Here is a 21,552-nt window from a genome sequence, read left to right as displayed (position 1 = left end):
TGTCAAAGCTACAAGGAGAGAGATGCCTCTGGGTGCAGACGTTTTTATATATAAACTTTAATAGACATACAGGTGTCAGCTCACATTTAGGATGAAAAATATAGGCATTGCGGTTTTCCAACAGGGATAGTCCTGGTGACGCTCCTGAGTCCTGCTTCCTTAATCCCACGCGATCTGGTGTTGTCAGTGAGGAGTACGCCGCTGTAGATGGAAAGCCGGGTACGGAGGATGGAGTCAAGGCGTGAGGAGCAAAGAGGGTATCCGCCCCCCCCCAAAAAAAAATCACATGCCTAATGTGGCATGTCAGGGGGTCACCTTCCCTTAAAGCGGAAGTTCCATTTTTGGTTGGAACTCCGCTTTAATTGGAAAAGCTTAATTTAGAAGCTGATTGGTTACTATGCATAGCTGCACCAGATTATGTGTGCATCAGTCTTAATAAATCTCCCCCATTGTCTAGTTCTCTTGCAATCTGTGCCCTTGAAGAGTTATTTTCTGCATATTTTCCAGCAGGAAGTAAGAGGAAATCTCCCCACTTCAACAGGTGTCTCTATTGGGATATTTTCTCTCACCTTCTGTACTGCTGCCTAAGTTTCTGCTGATTACATTTTAGACCCCATCATTTTCAGGACAGAAACGGCTTTCCCAGGATCCCTAAAGGATGGAATGTACTAAATTAGTTGACTTCATCTGGAAAGTCAGCACTTGAACCTGCCTCTCCACACCCCATGCCTCACATGTGGCTTCATGATTTGTGGTCTTAAAGACCAAATGTAAACAGGTCTGTGAAGATATGCATGAAATCCAGACACATTTTTTTGTGCCTTTGGTTTCAGTTAGGCAATATGTACTGGCCATTTCGGAAAGTGATCTTTGTCCATGGAGGGAAATGTCTGAGACGGATACCTATGTTGACAACAAAAACAGGGTTATTGAATGGACTTTTTATACATTTTAAAGTGGAAGCCTAACTGTACCCTTTAGAAAACGTCTCCCCCCCCTCTTCTCCTACCTACAATGGCAAAAATAATTATTTGATCCCTGCAGATTTTGTAAGTTTGCCCACTTACAAAGAAATGAAGGGTCTATAATTGTTATCATAGGTGTATTTTAACCACTTACCCCCTTCATGATCAGAGCAATTTTTGCAATTTGGCACTGCGCTGCTTTAACTGGTAATTGTACGGTCATGCGATGCTGTATCCAAATCAAATTTGAGTTCTTTTTTACCCATAAATAGAGCTTTCTTTTGGTGGTATTTGATCACCTTTGGGTTTTGTTTTTTTTTTTTGCGATATAAATGAAAAAAGAAACGAAAAAAAATCATATTTTCTCATTTTTGTTATCAAAAAAATCCATTAAACTCAATTCTAGTCATACATTTAGGCCAACGTGTATTCAGCCAAATGTGTTGGGTAAAAAAAATTCAACAAGTGTATATTTATTGGTTTGCGCAAAAGTTATAGTGTTTACAAACTATGGTACATTTTCTGGAATTTACACAGCTTTTCGTTTATGACTGCCTATCTCATTTCTTGAGGTGTTTAAATGGCAGGGCAGTACAAACCCCACCCCCCCCCCCCCCCCAATTTACCCCTTTTTGGAAGTAGACACCCCAAGGAATTCGCTGAGAGGTATGTTGATCCCATTGAATATTTTATTTTTTGTGATTGAAAAGTGACAAAAAAAATAAAAAATTGCAACACCCACCATTTTAATCTGTAGGGCCTCTGCTTTAAAAAAATATATAACATTTGAGGGTTCAAAGTAATTTTCTAGCAAAAAAAAAAAAAGATTGTGTCATGTAAACAAATAGTGTCAGAAAGGGCTTTGACTTCAAGTGGTTAGAAGAATAGGTGATGTGTGGCATAAGCTTCTAATGTTGGGGATAAAATGCCAGGGCAGTTCAAAAACCCTCCAAATTATCCCTTTTTGGAAAGTAGACACCCCAAGCTATTTCCTGAGAGGCATGTTGAGTCCATGGAATATTTTATATTTTGCCAATAGTTTCGGGAAAAATGAAAAAAATTATTTCTTTACACAAAGTTGTCACTAAAATGATATATTGCTCACACATGCCATGGGTATATGTGAAATTACACCAAAAAATGCATTCTGCTGCTTCTCCTGAGTATGGGGATACCACATATGTGAGATTTTTTGGCAGTCTAGCCACGTACAGGACCCCGAAAACCAATCACCGTCTTCAGGATTTCTAAGGGCGTAAATTGTTGATTTCGCTCCTCACTACCTATCACAGTTTCGGAGGCCATGAAATGTCAAGATATCACAAACCCCCCCCAAATGACCCCTTTTCGCAAAGTAGACACCCCAAGTTATTTGCTGAGAGGCCTGTTGAGTATTTTGCAGATCTCGCTTTTTGTCACAAAGTTTTGAAAATTGAAAGAAGAAAAAAAAATACATTTTCCTTTTCTTCATTTTCCAAAACAAATGAGAGCTGCAAAATACTCACCATGCCTCCCAGCAAATAGCTTGGGGTGTCTACATTCCAAAATGGGGTCATTTGGAGTTTTTTGTGCTATCTTGACATTTCAGGGCCTCCGAAACTGTAATAGGTAGTGAGGAGTAAAATCTCCCTTAGAAAGCCTGAAGGCGGTGATTGGTTTTCGGGGTCCTGTACGTGGCTAGACTGCCAAAACGTTTCACACATGTGGTATCCCTGGAGAAGCAGCAGAATGTATTTTGGGGTGTAATTCCACATATACCCATGCCATGTGTGAGCAATATATCATTTAGTGACAACTTTGTGTAAAAAAAAAAAAAAATTCCATGGACTCAACATGCCCCTCAGATAATAGCTTGGGGTGTCTACTTTCCAAAAAGGGGTCATTTGGGAGGGGGGTTTGAACTGTCCTGTAGATTAGTTTTGTACGAATCGAAAATTCGTACGAATCCGAAATACAAATTTTTATGCATACGAATTCTGTATGAAATACGAAATTTTGTTTATGAATTTAGGATCCAAATTCATACCGAACATTCGTAATTGTTTTGAAAAGTTAACGAACCTAAAAGTTATAAACCCAGGAAGTCAGCACAGCAAAGGGATGGTGGGAACCCCTCATAATGATAAATTCATCATAACGAACTTTCGTTATTTTTACGAAAAGTTAACAAAACTAAAGGTTAAAAACCCAGGAAGTCAGCACAGCACAGGGATGGTGGGAGCCCCTCATAATGATAAATTCATAATTTTAACGAAAAGTTTACGAATCTAACGAAAATTCGTATTTCCTACGAATCCAAATTGAATTTCGGACACAAATTACGAAATATGAATTTTTTTTAATATGAAACGGAACGAAACGAAAAAAAATTTTTAGACGGTGCCCATGTCTACTGTCCTGACATTTTATGCCCAACTTTAGAATCTTATGCCACACATCACCCGATTTTCTAAACACTTGAAGACAAAACCCTTTCTGACACTTTTTGTTTACATGAAAAAATCTTTTTTTTTTTGCTAGAAATTACTTTGAGCTCTCAAAGATTAAAATGGTGGGTGTTGCAATTTTTATCTTTCACAAAGTATTTGCGCAGCGATTTTTCAAAGTTTTTTTTTTGGGGGGGAAATGTTTTTTTTTTTTAATTTTAATGCACAAAAACACACTATATTTCCCAAATGTTTGGTAAAATATAAAAGATGATCTTATGCCGAGTACATAGATACCAAGCATGCTTTAAAATTATGCACACCCATACAGCAGGGACAAACTACATACATTTTTAAAAACCTTTTAAAGCCTTTACAGGTCTACTGCTAGAATTACTGCCATCGTTTGCAGTGATACCTAACATGGATGGTGCAATTACTGTTTACATATGACACGAGATCGATGCTTGCGTTCGCCTTTGCACGCTAGCAGGGGGACAGGGGTGCTTTCATTTTCATTTTCATTTTTTTGTGTTTTTATTTTATTTTTAATCCCCTATGGTAGCAATAGGCAGTGACAGGGACTCTTTTTTGAAAAATGTGGGGTCTGTTAGACCCTAGATCTCTCCTCAGCCCTTAAAGCATCTGACCACAACAAGATTGGTGTGACAAGATACTTTCCCAATTTCCTAATGGTGCTGTTTATATATATGAAACTGAAGTCATAAAATGCTCGTAGCTGCCGGTTTCTTAGGCCATAGAGATGATTGGAGCCATTCTGGCCTCTGATCAGCTCTATGTTCAGCTGGCGGAACAACCGGCTGCTTTCTCGGGTTCCCCAGTGGGACAAGAGAGCCCGAGAAAATCATGGAAGATGGCGGGGGGAAATGTTCCCTCCCACTGCTTGTAAAAGCAGTCTAGTGGCTAATTAGCTGCTAGGTTTGCTTTTACATGAAAGCCGACCGCCGGCTGAAAAAAACTATACCAAGATGATACCTGATAGCCTGTGGGCTGCATGAAAAAAAAGAGAAGCTAACAGATTTCTCCTTTCACATCGATTGATCGGTGGTATGCCCACCATTAGAATACCACCCTGCATCCACCGACTTCTAATAATGGGCATACAATAAATATAAAAATATATGCCGAAGCATAGGGGCAGTCCACCCCTAATGTCCACCCCTGCCCCTATGCTTTGGCAGCATATGTTCTTTTTTTAACTGTGGTGGTGAAATCACCTCCTACAGCGCTGGAGTCATGGATTTATGTATCGTGAGATCAAACCCTATTGCTGTCAAAATAAATAAATTCGTGCTGCATCTGAATGGCATACCTGCAAAGCAAACAATGGTAATAATAGATCACAGTATCAATAAAACTTTAACTTGTTAAAACAACTTTTTTTATTGCAATCTGTGCCAAAGAAAAAGAGTAAAAATTATATGCTGAAGCATAAGGGCGATCCACCCCTAATGTCCATCCCTTCCCCTATGCTTCAGCATATATGCTCTTTTTTTTAACTGTGGTGGTGAAATCACCTCCTACAGCACTGGCGTCATGGATTTACATATCGTGAGAGCAAACCTTGTTGCTGTCAAAATAAATAAGCCTGTGCTGCAGCTGAATGGCGTACCTGCAAAGCAAATAATGGTTAACAATAAAACAACGTAACAGTACAGTATAACAGTAGGACATACCTGCAAAGCAAACACAATTAAATACAGTAACAATAAAACATTACATTATAGCATAAATCACAGTAATGCCCCGTACACACGATCGCACATTGATCGGACATTCCGACAACAAAATCTATGTATTTTTTCCGACGGATGTTGGCTCAAACTTGTCTTGCATACATACGGTCACACAAATCTTGTCGGAAATTCTGAACGTCAAGAACACGGTGACGTACAACACGTACGATGAGCCGAGAAAAATACAGTTTAATCGCCAGTGCGGCTCTTCTGCTTAATTCTGAGCATACATGGAACTTTGTGCGTCGGAATTGTGTACACACGATCGGAATTTGCTGTCGGAAAATTTGAGATCCAGATCTCAAATTTTGTGTGACGGAAATTCCGATGGAAAATGTCCGATGGGGCCTACACAAGTTCCCATCGAACATTTTCCGTCGGAAAATCCGACCGTGTGTACGGGGCATAACAGTACAGTAGAATGACATACCTGTAAAGTAAACATGATAAAAAACAGTAACAATAAAACATTACATTATAGCATAAAATACAGTAAAACAGAGCAGAACAATAGAGAGAGAAGAACAATAAAACGACAACTATTTCTGGCTTTTTATTTTATATATATATATTTTTTACACTTTTATTTGTAACTGTAAACATTCCAGGTTAGGGTCTCTCAAAATGTGATGGCCATCTCATCTTTTGAGGTCCTGTGTGAAAGTGTGCCCTAGGATTATGCTAATACTCCACTAGTGTACGGTAGCGACGGAAATAGAATCCGACGCAGAGACCAGGTTGGCCAGGACACGCCTATGTCTGCATTTTCCACAGACACGACATCTTCTTTGGGGTGATCGTTGGGTAGGGGTACCGGGGAGGACATCTGAAAAATGCCTCTCATGCAGCCGGCTCACTGCATTTGGATTGGGAAAATGGGGCACTGCACCTCCTGGATACAGAAGGGTTGTGATATTCTCTTCCTGGAATTTTAGGAAGGATCCAGCTCATCCAGACGCTTTGTATAGCACATAAGCATTGTACAGAGCCAATTGGAATAGGTATACAAACACTTTTTTGTACCAGCGTCTGGCCTTACGGGCAATTAAGCAGGGCCCCATCATCTGGTCATTGAAGTCCACCCCTCCCATTTTAAGGTTGTATTCGTGGACCAAGAGGGGCTTCTCAACAACACCAGTCGCCATAGTAATTTGGACTGGCATGTCTGCGTGAATGGAAGACAGAACTAAAACGTTCCATTTGTCCTTCCATCTTATGGCAAGCAATTCATTGCACCTCAAGCAGGCTCTCTCCCCCAGACTAAGTCGGGCATCTACAAGCTGTTGGGGGAAGCCCTGGTAATTAGATCGCATGGTGCCACATGCGTCAATAGCTAATGGAAAGAAGTGTCTAAAAAGTGGCACGCTTGTATAAAAAGTGGCCACATATAAATGGTACCCATTTCCGAACAAGGGTGACACCAAGTCCCAAACAATTTTGCGCTGCACCCTATATAGTCTGGGCAGTTGGAGGACTCCACACTCCTATCGTTTCCGATGTAAACCAGGAAACTATATGTATAGCCTGTTGCCCTGTCACAGAGCTTATACATCTTGACCCCATATCTGGCATGCTTGCTGGGGAGAAACTGTTTGAACATAAGGCGGCAGAAAATTTAATCAGGGACTCATCAACGCAAACATCTTGATCGGGAATGAACAAGGCTGCAAATTGTTGGTTGAAGTGGTTTACAAGGGGTCGAATTTTGTGGAGCTGATCATATTTAGGGTCACTCCAAGGACGACAGAGTTCATTGTCGTTGAAGTGCATGAACCGCAAGATTTGCTCGTATCGAGCCCTGACCATGGCAGCAGAGCATTGGTGAATTGGGTCAGTGGACCAATATGACCGCAACTCACTCTTTTTAGTAATGCCCATGAGGAGGAATAGGCCCAGAAAGGTCTTAAATTCGGGAACCGTTAAAGGTTTCTAGCCAAATTCTCTGGCAAAGGTCAAATTTGGATTTGCTGCGATAAATTGACCAGCATACATTTTGCTTTGGTCCACAATAGATCTGTACAGATCTTTCATGAAAAACGGCTCATAAAATTTAAGGGCTGGCCAGTGAATGGGGGAAGTATGGGCGCTGCAGAAGTGGTGGGCTGCCAATCAGGAATTGCAAACACATCAGGAAGAGCACTATGGGCTCTACGGGCCTGTGTTCAAATTCTTAGTGGCTGCGGGGCACTACTTGTGTTAGCCACCACACCAGCTGGAACTGCACTTATGGGACTTGCCACGTCACCAAGTGATACTGCAGTGACGGTTTGTCTACGACCAGGATGTACTAGGTCGCTGATGTTTGCCAATTCACCAGAAAGTTGAGCGGCACTAGTACTGGCTCTCTGCTGCATACGAGAACCATGCGGTTGTTGCACCTCAGCAACAGAAGAACAGGGTCGGGTACACCTGACTTTAGCAGGGATCTCTACTCTGTCGTCAGAGCTATCTGTCAGGGTGCCGCTGCTGTCTACAGGTTCGTATAGTGAGCCTGAATCAGATTGTGATTCTGACAGTGAGGCTTCCCCTGCGCTCTCATCTGTCATGCTCAGTATCCTGTAGGCCTCTTCACTAGAGTACCTTTGCTTTGACATTTTGACTCTGCTAACGCTGCAGTTTTGTGTGCTGTGTTTTGTAAGGTGACAATGATCTATTGACCCTGCACTTTGGGCGGGCTGGCTGGAGGGGCTAAACGCAGGTGCTGGCAGATGTCTGGGTTGATCCTGTTAACGCCGCATTTTTGGGAACACTATACTACTGAGGACACTGGTATAGCTCTGAACAGTTCAAATATATTGATCCATTCAGACATTAAACTAGTAAGGGAGGTGTATGGTGTGTGCGTGTGTGTTAGCGCTACTAGAAATCAAAGGGTTAAAATCTGACGCTGTCTGGGATTGATTCTGCAACTAATTGATGCTAACACCTAACTGATGTCACCCGTGACACTAATACAGTGATCAGAGAAGAGATCTGTACACTATACTAATGACACAGTGACAGGGAGTGAAAAGTTTAACTGGGGGGTGATCAAGGGGTTAAACCTTTATTGGGGAATATATGGCGGGTACCCTGACACTATACAAGACTAACAATGATACAACCTAGCTAACTAGTATCACACGTAACACTAATACAGCGATCAGAAAAAAATATCTGTACAGTATACTAGTGACACTGTAGCAGGGGGTGAAAGGGTTAACTGGGGGGTGATCAAGGGGTTAAAACTTTATTGGGAAATATATGGGGGGTACCCTAAACCTACCTGGACCTACCACTAACTACCACTAACTGCCCTAATGCTGTTTAGTGTCACAAGTGACACCAATACAGTGATCAGTGAAAAAGCTGAAAACTGCACTTGGTGACACTCAGACAAGAGTGAAATGGTTAACTGGGGAGAGGCGATCAGGGGTTAAAAGTATGCCTACAGGTACTGGTGTTAGTGTAGTGTTGGTTTACTCATAATAGATGTCTTCTCCTCGCTCGCTGGAACTGAAAAGGACTCCACAAGGGGAGATGACATCACCTCCTCTGAATGTGTTTACATTACACAGGCAGAGGACAGTCTGTCATTCGCCAGAATCGATCAACAGGTCCAGGCTGGAAATCATTGGCCTGGACCTGTAGACTGATCAGTTCTGAAACGAATCCGATTGCCGCGGGGACGGCGGGGGGCGTGCGCACGCGCTCCCTACCCGCGGGTGCGCACAACGTACCAGTATTTTGTTTCGTGCAGCCGGGCTGCCCTGCCGCAGTATATGTACAGTGGGAGCTCCAGAACTGGTTAAATCATAGAGACAGAATATCAACTAAAAATCCTGAAAAAACACATGATACAAATGTTATAAATTAAGTTGCAGTTCAGTGACTAAAGCAAGTATTTGATCCCCTACCAACCAATAATAATTCTGGCTCCCACAGACTGGCTACAGTATGTGCTCATGTGGTACACAGATTAGTCCTGTCAATTTAAGAAGGTACTCCTAACGACAACTCATGTCTATAATAGACACCTGTCCACAGAATCTCTTTCTTCCATTCAAACCTCACCATCATGGGCAAGACCAAAGAGCTGTTAACAGACATCAGGAACAAGATTTTAGACCTGCACAAAGTTGGAATGGGCTACAAGACCAGCAGCAAGAAGCTTAATGAGAAGTAGACAACTGTTGGAGCAATTATTCGCAAATGGAAGAAATACAAAATAACCATCAATTGCCCTCTGTCTGGAGCTCCATGCAAGATATCGCATTATGGGGTAGGAATGATCATTAAAAAAATGAGGGATCGTCCTATAACTACACGGGAGGAGCTTGTGAATGATCTCAAGGCAGTTGGGACCACAGTCACCAAACAAACCAATGGTAACCCAATATGCCACCATGGATTGAAAACCTGCAGTGCTCGCAAGGTCCCCCTCCTCAAGAAGGCACATGTACAGGCCCATCTGAAGTTTGCCATTGAACATCTAAATGATTCAGAGAAGGATTGGGAGAAAGTGCTGTGGTCAGATGAGACCAAAATTGAGCTCTTTGGCATTGACTCGCCGTGTTTGGAGGAAGAAAAATGCTGACTATGACCCTAAGAACACCATCCCTACAGTCAAGCACAGAGGTGGAAACATTATGCTTTGGAGCTGTTTCTCTGCTAAAGGTACAGGCTAACTTTGTCGCTTTGAGGGGCCAATAGACGGGGCCATGTATTGTAAAATCTTGGATAAGAACCTTCTTCCCTTAGCCAGAACACTGAAGATGTGTCGTGGATGGGTCTTCCAGCATGACAATGACCCAAAACATACCAACAAGGCAGCAAAGGAGTGGCTTAAGAAGAAGCACAGTAAGGTCATGGAGTGACCTAGCCAGTCTCCAGACCTTAATCCTATAGAAAATTTATGGAGGGAGCAGAAACTTTGAGTTGCGAGTGACAGTGAAGAAATCTTAAGTATTTAGAGAAGAATCTGTAAAGAAGAGTGGACCAAAATCCCTCCTGAGATGTGTGCAAACCTGGTAACCAACTACAAGATGCATCTTACCTCTGTGCTTGCCTACAAGAGTTTCTCCACCAAGTACTAAGTCATGTTTTGCTTGGGGATCAAATACTTATTTTACTCTCTGATATGCAACTCAGTTTATACCATTGGTATCATGCTTTGGAGCTGTTTCTCTGCTAAAGGTACAGGCTAATTGGCAGCACAGTGGTGTAGTGGTTAGCACATTCACCTAGCAGCAATAGGGTCGCTGGTTCAAATCCCGATCACGGCACTACCTGCCTGGAGTTTGCATGTTCTCCCTGTGCCTGCGTGGGTTTCCTCCGGGTACTCCGGTTTCCTCCCACACTCCAAAGACATGCTGGTAGGTTAATTAGATCCTGTCGAAAAATTGGCCAAATATGTGTATGTGTATGTGTTTGTAAGCGTGTCAGGACCCCATGGGGCAAAGGACCGTGCTATACTGCAGATGGACACCGGCAGCATTCAGTTCGCATAGGTAGCGCTATACAAGTCACTCATTCATTCATGTGTTTTTTCTGGATTTTTGGTTGATATTCTGTCTCTATCATTTAAAATACACCTATGATAAAAGATTATAGACCCCTAATTTCTTTGTAAGTGGGCAAGCTTACGAAATCTGCAGGGGATCAAATAATTATTTTCCCCACTGTATCCTGCCTAACGTGTATAAAAAAAAATCTGTGTGCCAAATTTTAATCTGCTCCAGTCCGGTCATGTGATCCTGCAGCTTGTTTATGTGATTCCAGTAGCTGTGACATCACCCATAGACTTCCATGGTCCAGCCATTGTAGGTGGTTTCTCCTCTCCTCTGCAGCCACCACTCACTGACACAAGAGAGCTGGAGCTGCAAGATAGTTAGGAAGAGGGGGGAGGGGACCAGAGCATAGAGAAAACCTGATTTACAAGGTATAGAGTACAATACAGTGAACTGTCCCAAAATGTGGGACATTTCAAGGGGTAAGAATACTTTTTCCTGTGATAAAAACATAAATTGCACATACAATAAAGTAATTGTTCAAAAGGTGCTCAAGTAGTGCAAAACACAGTGTACAAAATAGTTCCACAAATGTCCATGCAATACAGCAACTGTGAAAGTGAAGCCAACATGTGAATAGTCTAGTCGGGAGTTTCTTCTACCATCATTCACAAAGACTCTTACTTCCAGATCTTGACTTACCAGCTACTGTACTGTAGATATTTAGGTCAGATATAGAAATGATTTATAAATGAATAAAGATAGCAGAGATCAGAGAGTCAGCTACTATAGGCCCAAAGGCACTTGGATTGCACCCAGTAGCAGAACATTGCTTTAATTTAAAATGCGTCTAATATGATGAAAAAAAATATATATATTAGGAAATCATTATGAAAAATAGGCACTCTCATTCATGACAGCAATTTGCCTATATAAGTCCTAGGGGCTGATGTCCTGTTCGGTGAAAATGTAAATTAATGTAGCAGAGAACTAGATGTCAGGCCATGCTGTCAGACTAACAAATTAGTTCTAGAGTTATTGTCAAGTTAACTGACACATACTGTTAATGCTAAATTTGGTCTGGGCTTCTACATTTCCATGGCCTGTGGTCACAAGGGGGGTTGCACCCCCCCCTTTTCCCCTCCCCCCTCTCCAGTTTATATGGCTCTCTATAGAGTATGATATAGAGAGAGGCAGTTCACAGGTGAACAGCTACTGCTGGACTTTTGTTGAAAGCCCAGAATGCTCTATAAACGCAGCATTGTGGAGCGTCCTGTATTATTATTACTGTGTATTTCTACAATAATTATTTTATTCAGGAAATGAAAGAAATTACATAAAAGATGAGTTTACACGTGAAAGAAAATAAATAACGTAAATAATTAAGAATATGAATAAAATTGTCTAAAAGTCTCTAGCTCCCCTTTAATTTGTAGTTGTAGCTGTAGGGTACTTTGACAAGGTGGTATTATTATACAAGGACTGTACTGAAAGTAATGCAAAAGCGGGCATTACCTTTTTGTCTACTTACATAGGTCATTCAGACTTCACATGTTGGTAGAGCAACTCTTCCTCTATAGTAACTCTTCTTCTCCTTTTTATTGCAGGTAAATAATGGAAGCAAAATGCCATCATTGAGTTCTTGACAAAGGACAAAGGTTCAGGCTGTCCAACTTGATAGTATCCCATTGTGTGGTTCGTTTTCAGTGTGGTTTTCCCCTTCTTCAAACTTCTTCATCCCTCGGTGTACATTGATTGTGTCAATGTTTAATATCCGTAAACATCTATAGCCTTCTGTTAATGTTGGACAGCCTCCACCTATCCTTCATCAAGAACTCAATGACGGCATGTTGGTTCTGCTTGGAATCCCTTATTTACCTGCAATAAAAAGGAGAGAGGAAGAGTTATTCTACCAACATGTGAAATTTGAACAACCTAAGTAAGTTAATAAAAAAGTTATGTCCCATTTTCATTACTTTTGGTACAGCCCTGGTATGTATTATCCCAATCATACCCACACTCCTGATGAGATAAGCTGCTCTGTAGAAGAGTAGGTCTCACACCATGTATTGTATATGGTGGCTGGAAAGACATTTGACTGTTGGAGAGAGTGCAAGGTGTCACTTGCAGCCATGTTTTGAGATACTGATTAAGAGCCGAGTTTGTCACAACCACCTTTTAGAAAAGCGAATCCACTGGCACTGCCATGGTAACAGACAAACAGTATAAAAGCACACAGTTTTAGACTTCATGTACACTGGCTGCTCCTAAACTCACGTTTAGGAGCTTTTGGCGTTTTTTTGCCAAAGTCCCTAAACGCAACTCAAAAAAAGCCTATGGGGTTGATTTACTGAAGGCAAAAAGACTGTGCACTTTGCAGTTGCTCCAGAGCTTAGTAAATGGGCAGAAGCTCTGCTGACTTCCATCATCCAATCATGTGCAAGCAAAAATGTATTTTTATTTTATTTTCCTTGAACGTGATTGGGTATTCTTTGCAAAGTGAAGCCTCACCTTGTTTACTAAGCTCTGGAGCAACCACACTTGCAGAGCGTTGCAAAGTGCACAGTCTATTTGCTTTTAGTAAATCAACCCCTATGTGTCCATTAACACAGAGTTTAGAAGCAGTCACGTTTAGGGGAGGTTAAACCTCCCTCTCCTGGATGTGGAAGAATTGTGTTCAGCAAAGGAATGTTTTTGCTAAAGACCGCTGAACACAGCAAAAAATTGTGTAAACCGCGATACCAGTTTACACCAGTGCTTCATGTTTTCCTGCACCCGGGATCCAGGAGAGGTTAGTGTACATGAAGCCTTATGCCTCGTACACACGATCGCACTTTCCAACAACAAAACCATGGAATTTTGTTTGAAGGTTGTTGACTCCAACTTGACTTGCATACACATGGTCACACAAATGTTGGCCAACAATTACGAACATAGTGACATACAAGACGTACGGCGAGTCGATAAAAAGGAAGTTCAATAGTCATGTGATATCTCCATTACAAACGCTAGTTCTACAAGACCAAGCGCTTCCGGCTTGTACTTGATTCCGAGCATGCGTGAACTTTTGTGCGACTGACTTGTATACACACGATCGGTAAGTCCGACAGCAAAGTTTTGTTGACGGAAAGTTTGAGAACCTGTTAGCCAACATTTGTTGGCGGAAAGTCCGCCAACAAATGTTCGATGGAGCATACACACGGTCGGACTTTCCGACAACAAGCTCACATCCAACATTTCCCGTTGGAAAGTCTGATGGTGTGTACGTGGCATTAGAGTTGTTCTGACATATATAAATTCTAAGGTACACTAAACCTTCACTATTAAAAGTATCAAGTGCATCATCTACCTCCATTATCTTTTTGTTTACATTACCAGGACTATTAAAGAGGAATTAAACCCATCAATTTAACTGTTTTCCAAAACTCAAGGCATGCCTAAATGGCAACTGTCACAGTTGCTTGTGCTCTCAACAGCAATGTCAAGCCATCAATTGGCTAGTGTTGCAAATGACAAGTGCATGAGCAAGACAAGTGCAAATCAGAGCAAGTCTAAGATGGCAGCTTCTTTGGCTGTAAAGGAGAGGAGGGTTTAGTTCCGCTTTAAGTTAAAAAGGATCAAAGCACTTGGTGCAACAAATTAGCAACCAGTTAGAATTCATCTAGTACTGGTCCGATTCTGATGGATTATGGGTTATAGCAGTTTGCACGTAGTATGTTGTTCCTGCATTCTACAGTAATATTTTGCATTGATGTTAACACAGGATTACAGAGATGACTGCATAGAAAGCAGCGTGGTTTAGCAGCATTGGCCCATATAGACAGGGCTGTGACCAATTACTCCTCTATAATCCGATGAAGTACTAATAATAATTAAATAGTTCAGGGACCCAGATTAAACTGCTTTTAGGGGGCATTTATATTTATCATAGTTGCTGTACTGACAAAGTATACAGTATGCATCAATGTAAGATTATATACACACACACACAAACACACAGTATATATATATATATATATATATATATATATATATATATATATTCAAAAGTATTGTGACGCCTGCCTTTACTTGCACATGAACTTTAATGGCATCCCAGTTTTCGTCCGTAGGGTTCAATATTGAGTTGGCCCACCCTTTGCAGCTATAACAGCTCCAACTCTTCTGGGAAGGCTGTCCACAAGGTTTAGGAGTGTGTCTATGGGAATGTTTGATCACTCTTCCAGAAGAGCATTTGTGAGGTCAGGCACTGATGTTGGACAAGAAGGCCTGGCTTGCACTCTCCACTCTGTTTCATCCCATAGGTGTTCTGTCAGGTTGAGGTAAGGACTCTGTGCAACCCAGTCAAGTTCCTCCACCCCAAACAATAAATTTGTTTATTTAAAAAGAACGGTATAAAAATAAAATAAAAAAAGTAAAATAAATAAGAAAAAAAATTTTAAAGAGCCCCGTCCTGCCAAGCTCGCGTGTAGAAGAGAATGCATACGTAAGTCGCGCCCGCATATGAAAATGGTGTTAAGAACACACATGTGAGGTCTCACCGCGATCGTTATAGCGAAAGCAATACTTCTAGTAAAAGACCTACTCTGCAACTCAAAACTGTTAACCTGTAGAAATTTGACAACGTCGCCTGTGGAGATTTTTAAGGGTCAAAGTTTGTTTGCCATTCCACGAGCGGGCGCAATTTTGAAGCGTGACATGTTGGGTATAAATTTACTCAGCATAACACAATATAAAAAAAAAAAAATTGGGCTAACTTATTATTATTATCTTATTTTTTAATTAAAAAAGTGTATTTTTTCCCCAAAAATTGCGCTTGTAAGACAGCTGCGCAAATACGGTGTGACATAAAGTTTTCAATGACCGCCATTTTTTTCTCTAGGATGTCTGAAAAATATATATATAATGTTTGGGGGTTTTAAGTAATTTTCTAGCAAAAAAAAAAAATGATTCTAACTTGTAAACACCAAGTTTGAAAAATAGGCTTGGTCCTTGAGTGGTTAACCTCATAGATTAATCATAATTCAATATTTTTTTAAAGACATAGTAAGTAAGCTTTCTGCTTTTTAGACATTTGCAGTATTTGGTGGATAGCAATTGAAAAAAAAATCTATAATACTTTAGGGATATTAAGAACCAATCTATGTCGAGAGATGCACAAGACATGTATACTTATATTTTCTAGTTGATCTCTGTTCTGCTGTCTGTTTAGGTTTAGTGTTAGTACGGTAACTTGTACTGACAATAAGACAGCCTTCCGTTCCCTTGTGAGCTTGCAGTCTAAATCGGTGAGGGTAATTGACGCAGAACGCGCTCTCTTTAGACATGACCTAATTTTGGTGATGTTTGTACTGATTACTGATTCTTGACAAGATCAGATCACATCAGGAAGTTAATCTCACTAAGCAGCATTAGATCAAAATATAGCCAAAACCCAATGTGCTTGATGGGGTGGAATCTGTTTTCACCTTACCTGTTAGGTTCTCTAGAAATGCACTATACTCACCAGCATTTCATCACTTATTGAGGCTAGGTTCACACTAGCCCATGCTCTGGAAAGTGATTTGTGGTGGATTGCTTTTCAGAGTGCGGTTAACCAGGCTGCCACCTGAATGCCTGTTTTTTTTTTTTTTTTTTTTGGTGACCCCCATTGGGACTAAAGCACCAAAAATGTGAGTCAAGCTAAATATTGTGCTGTTTTTTGGGTTGTGAAACTTTTGTAGACGCACTCAGGATAGTTGGGAATAAGGGTGTGTTTCCATTATAAAACATTCTAGCACACCTACAAAACACCATTCAGGCCTTTTGGTTGAGTGGGGTTAGCTCTATACCAACCTGTCCAGACTCCAGGGTTTTTCCAGCAGAATTTTTAAAGCAGCCCTTTACCCCGCTCAAACACACAATTGGATATTGTACATTTCCCTTCCATAAAAAGTAATTTTGAAAATCAAATACTTTCTGATAAACTTATATTATCTTCCATCTATTCCTTGATTTCCCTTGAGGCACTGATGACATAGCTCTAGCCTATAGGCGCCCCCTGGGAAGACCATGTCACCAGTGCATTAGGGAACTCTCACCTGATCTTACGCATGTTGCGTACGAGGTTTGAGTGGCCTTTTGTTGAAGAATGACAGCCCATGTTAGAGCTCTTATGCCCTGTACACACGATCGCACATTCCGACAACAAAATCCATCCGACGGATGTTGGACCAAACTTGTCTTGCATACACACGGTCACACAAAGTTGGTCGGAAATTCTGAACAGCAAGAACGCGGTGACGTACAACACGTACAACGAGCCGAGAAAAATTAAGTTCTATAGCCAGTGCTGCTGTTCTGCTTGATTCTGAGCATGCGTGGCACTTTGTGTGTCGGGATTGTGTACACACGATCAGAATTTACGCGAATGGATTTTGTTGGCGGAAAATTTTAGAGCCAGCTCTCAAACTTTGTTTTTTTTTTTTTTTTTATAATTTTTATTTAAGGAGTGCAGATAATACATATAAATGAACAATACAATGTATCAGTTTGTCTGTTTCTGTTAGTATTTTTCACACACAAGAGATAAGAGAAATTAAAATTATGTAATGGTATAACAGCAAGCAAGGTTCCTTTGAAATGTGCTATCGAGGCAAGTAGTCGTAGGTTAGTGGTTCCTTCCTCTACGCTGGGGAGAATGCCCTCTATCTGCGATTAAGTAGTGGACATAAACTATGTATAATTCAAACGATGGTACTCTGACAACCTAGTGTAGTGCCTTCCCGAGGGGTAGCGCTAGTCTATCCCTCTGGTCTAAATAGCGCTCTGTTTTCCTGTGGTGAATTAATACTATGTATTGCATTATGTAAAAATTATAGTGCTCATTCCCATAAATATAGGAGTGGCACCAAAATGGGATACTGCAATCCGGAGTTATTTTTTTTTTGTTTTTTGTTTTTTTCTCTCCCCTTCCCCCTCACTGGTGGGGAAAAAGAGAGAAAGGACACCAGTGGTGCCAAAAAAGGAAGAAAGCAACAGGAATTAGAGGAAACAGGAATAGATAAGTATGAGGAAAAGAGGGGTGGGTGTAGGATTCCGACGACCCGCGGCCCTGGAGCCCCCAGAAAACGGGTATCTATGTGTAAGAGTTGTATTCGTCTGAAAAGCAGGACATATCCCAATGTGTCCAATGGGTGCCATGTTCCTCCTCCTTTTCCCTAAGAGCAGCTGTGAGGCTCTCCATTCGCTGAATATTACAGACCCTGCCAAACCATTGTGTCACTGTTGGGGGGGACTGCTGCTTCCACATGCTGGGAACACACGCCCTAGCCGCGTTCAATAGGTGTTTCAGCAGAGATTTGCAGTACCGCTTACTAGACATCGGAGTCAGATTCAGGAGTACTGCCGCTGGATTGTTCTGAAGATCCACATCAGTGAGTTTGTGAATGATTCCTAAAACCTGTCTCCAGAAAGGAGTCAAGGCCGAACATTCCCAGAAGATGTGGATTAGTGTGCCATTTTGTGTGCCACATCTCCAACATAGGGGACTCTGCCCCGGGAAAATGGATGCTAACACCGAAGGTGTCCTGTACCATCGTGTCAGAATTTTGAAGGTAATTTCTTGGTATTTGCTACATAAAGAGGATTTATGTGCAAAGAAGAGAATTCGTGTCTTTTGGTCTTCTGTAAACGTGGTGTTCAAATCTCTCTCCCACTTCACTAGGTATGAGGGATCCTGTTGGGACATATGAGTCAGTAAAATATTGTAGGATTGGGAAAGAGATTTCCGAATTGGCTCCTCGCCCGTGCACAGCTCCTCAAAGGGTGTGGGTTGTCTACAGAAACCGCTGACCTCTGGAAGAGATCTGAGAAAGTGTGACAATTGCTGTATCTTCCATCTGCCCAGTATGGAGGAGTTGAAACTAGAGTAGATGTTAGAAGGGTCCTTCCATTCAAGAGGCCCACAAAAAGAGGAGGCCCTAACTAATCTCCGATCCGAGTGGAGCCGAAAGGACCTATCGGAGAGGCCTGGATGGAAATCTGGATGTCCAATTATGGGTGTCATTGGGGAAGGAAAATTAGGTGTCTCTGCCAGTTGGAAGTATCTACGGAGTTCCTCCAAAGTAGGTTCCAGCAATGGGTGGGAAGGTGAGAATCTGAAGGGGTGAGTTCCACTCCATGGTAAACCGTCAATGGGAAACGTGATTGTTTCCTGTTCTAACCCAATCCACAGCTTATGTGCTGAGTGCCTGCACCAGTCTACTACTCTGTTCATGTGGACTGCTGTGTAATATAGTGCTGGGTCAGGGAGGCCAACGCCTCCTCTCAATTTTGGTCTCTGCAATAGGGATCTCTTGAGCCTCGGTGGTCTGCCCTGCCAAACATATCTAACGAATATTGAGCTTATCTTACGGAAAAAGTCCTGTGGTATCCTAACAGGCAATGCCTGAAGGAGGTAGAGCAGTCTCGGCATGATGCTCATTTTTAAAACATTGCATCTACCGAACCAGGACACCGCCAGGCCCCTCCATCTGTCTAAATCTGAGGAGAAAACGCTCAGGAGTGGTTGAAAGTTGAGTTGATAAATGAGGTGTAAATCCGAGGGAATTTTTGTGCCTAGATATTTAATGGCCTGGGGAGACCACCGGAAGGGGAAATTGCCGCTTATGGCGGCCCTGGAGCTAGGGGTAAGAGTGATATTTAGCGCCTCTGACTTTTGGAGGTTGATCTTGAAATCCGATAAATCCCCGTATTTACGTATTGCCGATAGTAAGTTTGGAAAAGTCGTGTGAGGGTCTGAGATGTAGAACAACAGGTCGTCCGCGTATGCGGCAATTTTATGATGATAAGTGCTCGTTACGATTCCCTTGATGTCCTGGTTAAGCCTTATATGTTGTAATAGGGGCTCTAATGAAATTATAAAAAGGAGCGGGGAAAGTGGGCATCCCTGTCTCGTACCGTTGCTTATCTTGAAGGGGTTAGAAGTAGTCCCATTTACTCTAACAGTTGCTGTGGGAGAGGAGTATATGGCAGAAATCCAGGATAAAATGGGGGCTGGCATGCCGAGGCGTCGCAGGGTGGCCAGGAGGAAAGTCCAATTCACCCTGTCAAACGCCTTTTCGGCGTCCGTGGACAACAAAATGAATGGGATGTTAAGGCGTTTAGCCCTAGCCACCACATTTATCGTCCTGATAGTGTTGTCTCGAGCCTCTCTGTTACGGATGAAACCTGCTTGGTCTAGAGGGATTATGCGTTGTAGAACAGAGCCCATATGCTCAGCCAAAATTTTTGTGAATAACTTCAGATCACAATTAAGAAGGGAGATAGGCCTGTAACTTGCGCACAGCAGTGGGTCTTTCTCAGGTTTGGGGATGACAGATATGCTGGCTGGCAGGATATCTGCAGGTATGGCGTAGTTATCTAGTATGGCGTTGAAGGCAGTAACGAAGTGAGCTGCTAGTTGAGATTGGAAAGTTTTATAATAGGTGATGGTAAAACCATCGGGCCGGGTGCTTTCCCCGTCGGGGTGTTGGCTAGTGCTTTCGTGAGCTCATCTGCGGTAATAGGCTGTGAGAGCAAGTCTATCTCTTCCTCATTGAGGGTAGGTAGTTTCGCAGCCGCAAGATACGTTTCTATAGCTTCTAGGCTATTCTGGTTCCGCTCCCCCGAAGGAGAAGAATGTAAATTGTACAGGGCTTCATAAAATACCCTGAAAGATTCAGCCATTTCTGCGGAATCATGAATTTTGGATCCTGTAGAGGAAGATAATGCGGTGATGTAGGAAAGATTACGTTGGGTCCGTATGGCGTTTGCTAGTGATCTGCTACATTTATCCCCGAACTCATAAAAGGTTCTACGTGTCTTCAAGAGATTATTTTTAGCGTGAAACAGAGAATGTTCTCTGATTTGCTCTCGGAGCCTGGTTACTTCTGCCTCTGTGGCCCTGTCTGGATGATTTTTGTGACGTTTTTCACAATCGTGTAGTTTTACGAGTAACTCCGTTAGCGTTTTTTCTCTGGCTACTTTGAGTCTGTGACCATGTTTAATAAATATTCCTCTTATATAACATTTATGTGCTGCCCAGATGGTTAGAGGGTTGGGGACCGAGTGTTTGTTACTCTCAAAAAAGAGATTCAGTTCTCTCAAAATGTCTGCTCTCACCTCAGAATCTTGAATAAGAGATTCGTTTAGGCGCCAGGTGGCTACCTTGGGAGCCGGGCGTTGTAAGTTTAGGGTCAAAGAGATCGGAGCATGGTCTGAGAGCGCTATGTGCCCAATCTGTACCCCCGAGACAAGTGGGATCGTAGCCTGGGAGACTAGGAAGAGGTCAATCCTGGAGTACGAGTTGTGAACAGCCGAAAAAAAGGTGTAGTCTCTCTCCTGCGGATGAAGGATCCGCCATATGTCAACTAAGCGATAAGAATGCAACAGTTCCCTGATTCGGTTCCGGAGATGAGGGACGGGGTGGGAAGGGGGAATGGGAGGGTCAATGTGGGGGGAGGGTGGGGAGGGAAGCTGGGAGGAGAGGGAGGGGTAGCAGGGGACCATTAATAGAGTAGTTACATCTCTAGACTGATACTCATCTCGGGATGTTATTAGAGTTTCCACTATTGTTACTAGCTAGCCCCCCTGAATCTTATCATAAAAGTTAAACACATTTCAGTGGTAAGCATCAATACTTTTAGGCAGTGTGAACTATGTATATCCAGTTCTGCATCTTGTAGTGCGGTGCAGGTTGGGGGGGGGGGGAGTATGGGCCCAACAAATGGGTGATTGCTGAACAACTATTCATAGAGTCCGTTATCTCTAAGTTATAACAGTATTGTCAGTTGTACCAGTATCTTCTCGAGGGTGATCCCAGGTATGGGACCCGTTTACCAGACTGCATACTTTCCCTCTGCTCCTGGTCAAAAAACAGCTATCCAAAATACTA

General features: G+C 42.2%; 1 protein-coding gene across 3 annotated transcripts in view; it reads left to right on the top strand.

The window, feature by feature from the left end:
* The window catches only part of CACNA2D3 (calcium voltage-gated channel auxiliary subunit alpha2delta 3), a 1,508,837-nt gene that overhangs the window by 1,335,267 nt on the left and 152,018 nt on the right, over nucleotides 1-21,552 (top strand). The gene's annotated exons all lie outside the window — the stretch shown is intronic.

This window comes from Aquarana catesbeiana, linkage group LG07 (genome assembly GCF_042186555.1).
Source record: "Aquarana catesbeiana isolate 2022-GZ linkage group LG07, ASM4218655v1, whole genome shotgun sequence".
Lineage (NCBI taxonomy): Eukaryota > Metazoa > Chordata > Amphibia > Anura > Ranidae > Aquarana > Aquarana catesbeiana.
This window is presented reverse-complemented; position numbering and strand designations above follow the sequence as displayed.